This window comes from Bidens hawaiensis, unplaced genomic scaffold (genome assembly GCF_021521415.1).
Source record: "Bidens hawaiensis isolate Kalapana, Puna unplaced genomic scaffold, B.hawaiensis_p1.1 tig00044054_1, whole genome shotgun sequence".
Classification (NCBI taxonomy): domain Eukaryota; kingdom Viridiplantae; phylum Streptophyta; class Magnoliopsida; order Asterales; family Asteraceae; genus Bidens; species Bidens hawaiensis.
The window spans coordinates 134,129-142,511 of record NW_027505872.1 but is presented as its reverse complement, the minus strand read 5'-3'; positions in this window follow the sequence as shown (position 1 = coordinate 142,511).

Genomic DNA, 8,383 nt, shown 5'->3' with positions numbered 1-8,383 from the left:
AGCTTACTTATACATACGTAATTATCTCTACATTTTAAAGAGCATTCACACTATAACCTTCGCAGACATTATTAGGGTCTGCAAACCTTTAACCTTTGCAGAATTTAGAAGAGTCTGCAACCCTTTAACCTTCGCATAATTTAGAAGAGTCTGCAACCCTTTAACCTTCGCAGATATTATTAGGGTCTGCAACCCTTTATCCTTCACAAATATTATTAGGGTATGCAACCCTTTAACCTTCGCAGATATTATTAGGGTCTGCAACCCTTTAACCTTCGCATATATTATTAGGGTCTAAAAACACATTAAGCATACAACCATACAAACCATACCACCACACATACTTTTAGTTATATATATATATATATATATATATATATAGACAAAATTACAAATGTTGTCCTTTAAACAAAGCTAGTTTATGGATCGTGTCCTTTTTTAGTTTGTTTACAGGTGGTGTCCTTTAATTATTTTTTTCCTACACGTTATGTCCTTTATGCTAACTGGGTTAGAAAAGCATAGTTATATTTCATCATGTGAGTCGCATGTGAGGGCTTTTTGGTCTTTTCGTCTATACCTGCAAAAAGTTTACGAGTTGCCCCTCCTTTTACACCCCCCCCCCCCGATTAGGGATTCAATTCAATAACCCGAATTAGGGCTCGATGCGAATTTAAAAAACTAGGACTCAATTGAGGATGACTTACTGTGTTTGTGGAAAGCTAGCTGTTGTTCGAACTTCATGGACTGATTGAAATCCTGGTCGTTACTTTTTCTCTTGCCCGAACATGGTAAGTCTGTAATTCGATTTCAGTTCTAGCATAACCGTTTATCCTTCATATTTCAACTCATTTCAAGACAACGAATTGCCCCTTTCTTGGATGGCGTGACCCACCAATGTGTGAACGGGCAATGGAGATTATCTTGGGCTTGTTGAAGTCGAAAAACAATGTTGAAAAAAGTATAGAGAGTTATAAAGCAGAAGAAAGGAAGATGGAGAAGATATTGGTCATTAGTTGGGTCATTTTCATTGCAATTGTAATTGGAATGAAAATGTAGTTACTTGACTGTATTTGAAGTTGTTGACTTTTTGTATTTTGAAGTTTGTGACTTTATGTATTTTGACTTTATTTTGGATGTAATTTGGGATCCTTTTAAGCAATGTATCATCATTAGTATGATGTAATGAATGTAATGTGGTAATGCTAAATAGGGTGTCTAATGTGTTGACAAAGTATGATCCAAGTGTGTTGAATAATGTGTTCAAATGTGCAAGTGTGGTCAATTCTGATAGAGTGAAGATTGTGTTAGACATTATGCACGATCTACACAAACAGTCACAATATGCACATCCATACGCACATATGCACAAACAGTCACAATATGCACATCCATATGCACATATGCACATCCATCTGCACATTTTCTCATCTGCACATCCATATGCACATCTACACATCCATTAATCCAATTCTGCACATTCATCAAGGGAAAATATGTTCTAATCTGTTTCAAGGGCAAATTTGTCATAAAATATGGTCAGTTCCAAAGGCAATATGCCCATAATAAATCAAATCTGTTCCAAGGGCAAATATGTCCAATATATGTCACAATCACCAACAAAAATTTTAAATGCAAACAACCAACTTAAATTGTGAACAACCATATTAAAAGATACTTGCCAATTAAACAACGATTAAACATTCAACAACCATTAAACAACCGTAAAACAATAAACAAAAGAAACTTGTCCATAAAGTCAACAACTTAAGAGCTACATAAAGTCAAATAGTAGTTAGATAACATTAATCAGCAACTGAAGCCATGCATGATCTTTTGTTGTGACCCTTTTGACCACATGTCCCACAAGCATTGGATCCTTTTGGCCTTGACTTCCACACTGCCTTTGCTTTCTGACCTTCACCCTTCACAACCTTTCCCTTTCCCTTTGCATTAACCTTTGACTTTTTCCTTGAACCGCCATCTTCCCACTCCATGGTTGACCTTTTCCTTGATTTCTTTGGTCTTCCAATTTTCCTTTTGTATTTAGGAGTTGTGATATGTATTAGGACTTGTGATGTGGGCTACATACTCATACCATTTATAGGATACACCTTGTAGCTATACACTTCTTCCACCTATCCATTGTGTAAATTGGGTTGACAAATGTTTCTGTCCTGCCAACAGTTCGGTAATGAGCACCCTTCACCCAAATACTTGCCACCACATGTCTGCAAGGTATCCCAGTTAGCTCCCATCTCCAATATGCACACGTATTTGTGGTCATGTTCACTACACATTGATCACTATTGGGTCCTGTGATCTAATTATGCTCCTCACCATTCCAATGCACAGATTTCCAATCATCCAAATATGTAAAGAATTCACGCATGTTACAACACATGTAAAAATTGACATGCAACTCACCAGCTAGCTTCCTTCTTCGTTGACTCTATTTTTGTAACATATGGTGTTAGTAACCCTGATGACCTATCAATTACCTTCAACACATTAACAATATTCCTCATCAAATATTCTTTGATGTATTCCAGCAAAGTTATAATAGGCTTGTCCCTTCCATTTTCCAGCTTTGAATTAAAGCATTCACACATGTTATTGGTCAACACATCAGAAATTGCTCTACCTGTTATAACAAAACATTTGAATAGTGTTAGATAAAGGATAAAAGTTGAAAGTTATTAGAGAATAAAGGATAAAAATTGAAAGTTACAAGTAAAGTGTGACCTTGACCATGTTTCTGGTGGGATCTTAGATACCCAAAGATGTGCCCTTTTGTTTAACCTTTTTAGGTTGTTCATCTCTCTCTCATAATGTGTAGGTGTTTTACATTTGGCCAGCTTCCGAAGAGCATCCCCGTAAATCTTGCCTTTGAATATAGTTCTTATGCTATCTATGATCTGCCTAACACAAAACCTATGCTCTACAGAAGGAAACAACTTATCTACTGCTTGTATAAGACCCTTTTGCGTTTCACTCATAAGGTAAACTTAGATCTGCTGTTCAAATCAAAGTCATCACCAAGGCATTCCAAGAACCATTCCCAAGAGTTCATTGTTTCAGCTTCAACAACATCATATGCAACAGGGTAGTATCCATTGTTTGGATCTAGACCAACTGCTGCTAAAAGTTGACTAGTGTAACACCCCGTAACCGCAGCGGAAACGTAAACGGGATGCGACAGACACCTCTGATATCAACCACCTTGTTTATAAAGAAAACCGAATGCATTAATATACTTCAAAATTACATTATCTCGTCTTTCATTACCGTCTAGGTGATACACACATCATACAATACGGTTCATAATTCTATCTGTTATAATGTATCCTAACGTCCAGCACGCAAACCTTACACACATCAAGCACTTAGCACGTAATCAATCACTTTATCTTAGTTGTACCTGAAAAGCATATGAGAAAACGGGTCAACTACGAATAGTTGGTGAGTTTCACAATTTTAGTAAACCATGATAAATCCATATCATAATATAATATTATCTGGGGACACTGTTAACCCATAAATACATTTAATAACCTCTGGGAACTCTGTTACCCCAGAAATATACTTCCAATAACCTCTGGGAACTCTGTTACCCCAGAAACACATTTAATAACCTCTGGGAACTCTGTTACCCTAGAAACATACTTCCAATAACCTCTGGGAACTCTGTTACCCCAGAAACACCTTTAATAACCTCTGGGAACTCTGTTACCCCAGAAACATACTTCCAATAACCTCTGGGAACTCTGTTACCCCTGAAACTGTTGCGGGACCTTACAATATTAACAACTCAAACAATTACCATTTCAATACATTACCGTACGATTCCCGTACATTAAACATTATATAAATACATTCATTTCCATGTGTTCAGCACGTACTTAATCATTTTGATAGAACATGCTTTCCGCCCCGGGAAAATATTTAAAACATTTCAATAAAAAGGGGCTCGTGAAACTCACCTTAGCACATGCAAGCAGGTAACAACAATCATTATCAATTAACACGTCCAATCTGTAATATGATCCCTACGATCGTTATTATACAATCATTGTTTATATAATCTTTAACCTTATCAATCGGTACATCTGGGGACTCTGTTAACCCAGTACTGTACCTGTTCCGGGGGCAATGTTAACCCAGAAATACTTCTCCGGACTCAGATTGTGATGTCGTTTAGAGTTCCAAGGTCACAACTACTATTAGTCGTTTTTCTCGTTTTGCGTGCCTAGCACTGATATCCGTTTTTTATGTTTCAAAAATGAGTTTGGTCACACACGACCCGTAAATAGTGGTTGACTGATAATTTAATTAAAGATGTGAAATTATAGCTCGGTTTAGACGTCCCGATTGGCCGCGGGACCCGTTTCCGTCTTTGGCGTACCGGAAACTGTTAAAATAGATTAAAATTACTCAAATCATCCGAATTATTTTCGGATGATTTATTTTTACTTGTTTAGCTCATTTATATGAAAATAGTTCATTTTTAGGGTTTTTGTACACCAGTCAGCTCGCTTAAGTGAACTTCACCGGTTTACGCGTTTTACTTTAAAAGTTTGATAATTAGCACAAATAATTATCCGTTTACTCTCGGATCTTGAAATTTTGCACAAATCACTTTTTAACAGTGGGGAATTTTATAAAAATATTTCCAGAATTAATTCTTATATTTAAAATTTACTTATCTATTTTTAAACACCATTTAAACACTAAATATGTCGTAAATACCAAACGATCTTAGAAAAATCCCAAATTTCTCCTGGATGTCCCCTGCTATCCACATAGTCCCCTGTAATTTTTCCAAAACCAAAATCTTCTTTTAAATGCCCTTTTTACTAAAACCGAGCTAGAAATCCCTAGAACTCGTTTAACCGAAAAGCCTACTTAGACTTCTCCAACGGACCTCAAATTTTTTGTGTGACTTATACATGATATGAAAAGCTTATCCACAATTTTCCAGAATTTTTCATGATATTTTAACTATTTTTCACCATTTTTGGCCAAAACCGAGCATTAAATTCACCAAATATTCATCCTTCATCCAAAAATTACCAAAACTTCACAGAACTCATATTTCCATGTGTTTAACACCTCTGTAAAATTTCGTGAACTAACTCTAAACGACCAACAATCTGTCCAAAAACACATACACCGACAAAAACCGAATATACCTTTCGTTTTCCGCCACTACAAGCTACAAACTCATCTTTCCGCCTTATCTACCACTAAATACAGAGCCTACAAACAACATACCACAATACCAAGCAAGTTATACTCACGATCAAGCCATTTCTTTCATGGTTACGGTTATAATTTAAAAACAAAGATTTTAACCGTAAAAATTCGTTTTTGACTCGTTTAACTCATTTCTTGGACCAAGATCCTTTGTATAACCCGTTATACATCACTTGATCATGCAAGAATTGGTTTCATCTCGGGTTTTCACCCATTTTTCATTTGAAACCTCATTTTCTTGAAAGAAAACCTAAGAAAGGAAGATAAACACGATTACAACTCGGTTTTTACCTTGTGTTCTTGCTTGAAAACTCGGGTTTTTGATCAAAGGTTTGAGAGAGTTGAAGGTTTGTTGAGTTGGGTGTGTGAAAAAAAAAATGAAAATGGTTTGTGTGTGGGAAGTCCGATCGGACTAAAGGATGGGTGGGGTGGGACCCACTTGTTCAATCTAGTCCACTCATTTGGATTTCCGTGATCTGGATAATGTTTTGGATAATCTGGTTCAGTTCGTTTTTCAGTTAAACGTCTAATTCGGCTTAAAACGGTCGTTTTTCGGCTTTAAAAAAAGAAATTTATATAAAACCGATTTAAAAACTTTAAAAACTTAAACCATGATGTTTATTAACTTAAAACTTCATATCATTAATTATCGTGCATCTTTTTCGGCTTGATCGATCGTCTCTTGCTCGGTTTGGTATTAAAGGTTTCGTTTAACGTACCGACGTACTATTAAATCGAAATCCTTTTTCTGTGCTTTAATCCACTTATCCCGAAGCTTTAATACTTCGTAACATCACTAAATATCATATATCTCGTCTATAATTGAACCCTCGATTCATTCGGGTTTCAATAACTATCGCTCGTTTGATCGCGTAATCAATTAATCGTAATTTCAATACGACTAGCTGTACATTCGAGTATAATTCGTACTGTGAATCTTATATACTCGTATAAACACATTATAATTCATATATTTAGTATTAAATAACACGTAAATAGTATATTCCGGCTAGGGTATACCTGAATTTGCCGGAACCGTTACATTCTCCCCCCGTTAAGAAATTTCGTCCTCGAAATTTTACACGCCCACTATCTCCTTTCGAGAGAAAGGTGGGAGGTTTTTCCTTCAGAATTCACCCTCGCGTTACCAAGTATAATCTGGTCCTCGCTGTGAATTTCCACTTAATCTTAATTAATAACGCTTGGTATGTCCAAACTGTTTAGTTTTCCCGTCTACTATCTCTACGGAATTAGTTATGATATCAAACATGTCTTCTACGAGTACTTCTATTACTAGTACTTTCGTTGCCTCATCGCTTAGGCACTTTTCAATCCGTATACATGGCAAAATATCATGTATAGTACTTAGCCCCTGGAGTACTTTAATTGATAAACTAAATGACTAACCATGGAGATAGTTCTCATGGGGTCCAACTTATCTAGAGGCTATTTTCGGTTTTGCCAAACCTCATATCACCTCTCTAAGGTGATGCCTTAAAATACCTTGTCACCCATTTCCGGCGACAATGGTTTCCTTTGAATGTTGGCATAACTCCTTTGCCAATTACGCGCTGCTTTCAATTTGTCTTAAATATTATAAATCTGATTGGTTGTTTCTCGAATGAATTCGACTCTTATGGCTTGATTGACGCCCATTTTCAATTTAACAAATTGGCGATAATTACTTCACCCATAAAAAGCTTCAAGCTCTCGATGCTTCCTTCCCCGCCTTCCAATAATGGAAGTAGGATGACTATTTTGATTTGAGATAATTGAAAATGGCACTCCACGACGAGTTACCATTTCAACATTATGAATTTGGGCGAGAATTCATTGTGGTAATCGTCATAGATTGGGATGAAATGTGAGGATTGGTTAATCAATCCGCGATTACCCAATTTTTCTCATGCCTTTGATATATATCTTGGGAATTTGCATCCCGAAATCCAATGTAATTTATTCCCACTATCATTGGCGAATTTTCTGTCATTGTGGCGTTCCCAAGGGTTTTCGGTATGCAGCCTTATCTCTTGCATAACTCAATATTCACCAATACATGTGACCATATCTTTCTCCAAACTCGACCATTAATAAAAATCCTTTCAGATATCCGTATCATCAATAGTCAAATCCGATCCCGGATGTATGGATTATTTCGATCTATGCGCTTCGTCCATGATTAATTCACTAAGGTCATGGAGGGTCGGGATCCAAACCCGATCTTTGAAATAGAGAGTTTCGTCCACGCGCTGTCCGAAATTCCTTTCGTTGCCGTAAAGTTCCTCCTTTTCCAAATGTCCCTCTTTCAACGCCTCAAATTTAGTTCTTTCTGATCGAATATGTGATGCAACTTTTATGATCGGTGACGATGGTGCACTTCGTATCGTAGAGACAATGTCTCCACATTTAAATGCATAGATAATCGCTCCCAGTTCTAAGTCGTGAGTAGTGTAATCTTACTCGTGTACTTTTAACTGTCGAGAAGTATAGGCTATGACCTTAATATACTGCGTCAACACGCATTCTAACCCTTTAAGCGATGCGTCACAATACGTGACAAAACCATCGTCTCCATCGGGGAGACTTAAAATCGGCGCTTGGCACAATTTTAATAGTTTCTATCTTAATTGGGCTGTTAAATCCTTGTTGCTTCACAACATGACCAAGGGATTATGCCCTCTTTATTCAAAATCACATTTCGAAAACTTCGTGTATAGCTCATCTTGCTTTAACACTTCCACAATTTTCCTTAACCGTCGATCGTGCTCTTCCTTACGTTGCAAATATATCAAAATATTATCAATGAATGCTATGACAAATTTGTCCAAATAAAGTTTACAGACTCGATTCATGAGTTCCATGAATGCTGCCGGCGCATTTGTTAGCCCGAAAGGCATAACTAAGAATTCATAATGGCCGTAGCGAGTCCGAAACACTGTTGTCGCAACGTTTTTCCTCTCGGATTTTTCATTTGGTGATAACTATATCTAAGACCAATTTTCTAAAAACAAAACGCCCTCTGCAGTTGGTTTAACGGATCATTTACTTCGAAGAAGTGAGCACCTACTCTTGATCATCACTTTATCCAATTTTCCGTAATCAACACATATCCTAACACTTCCGTCCTTCA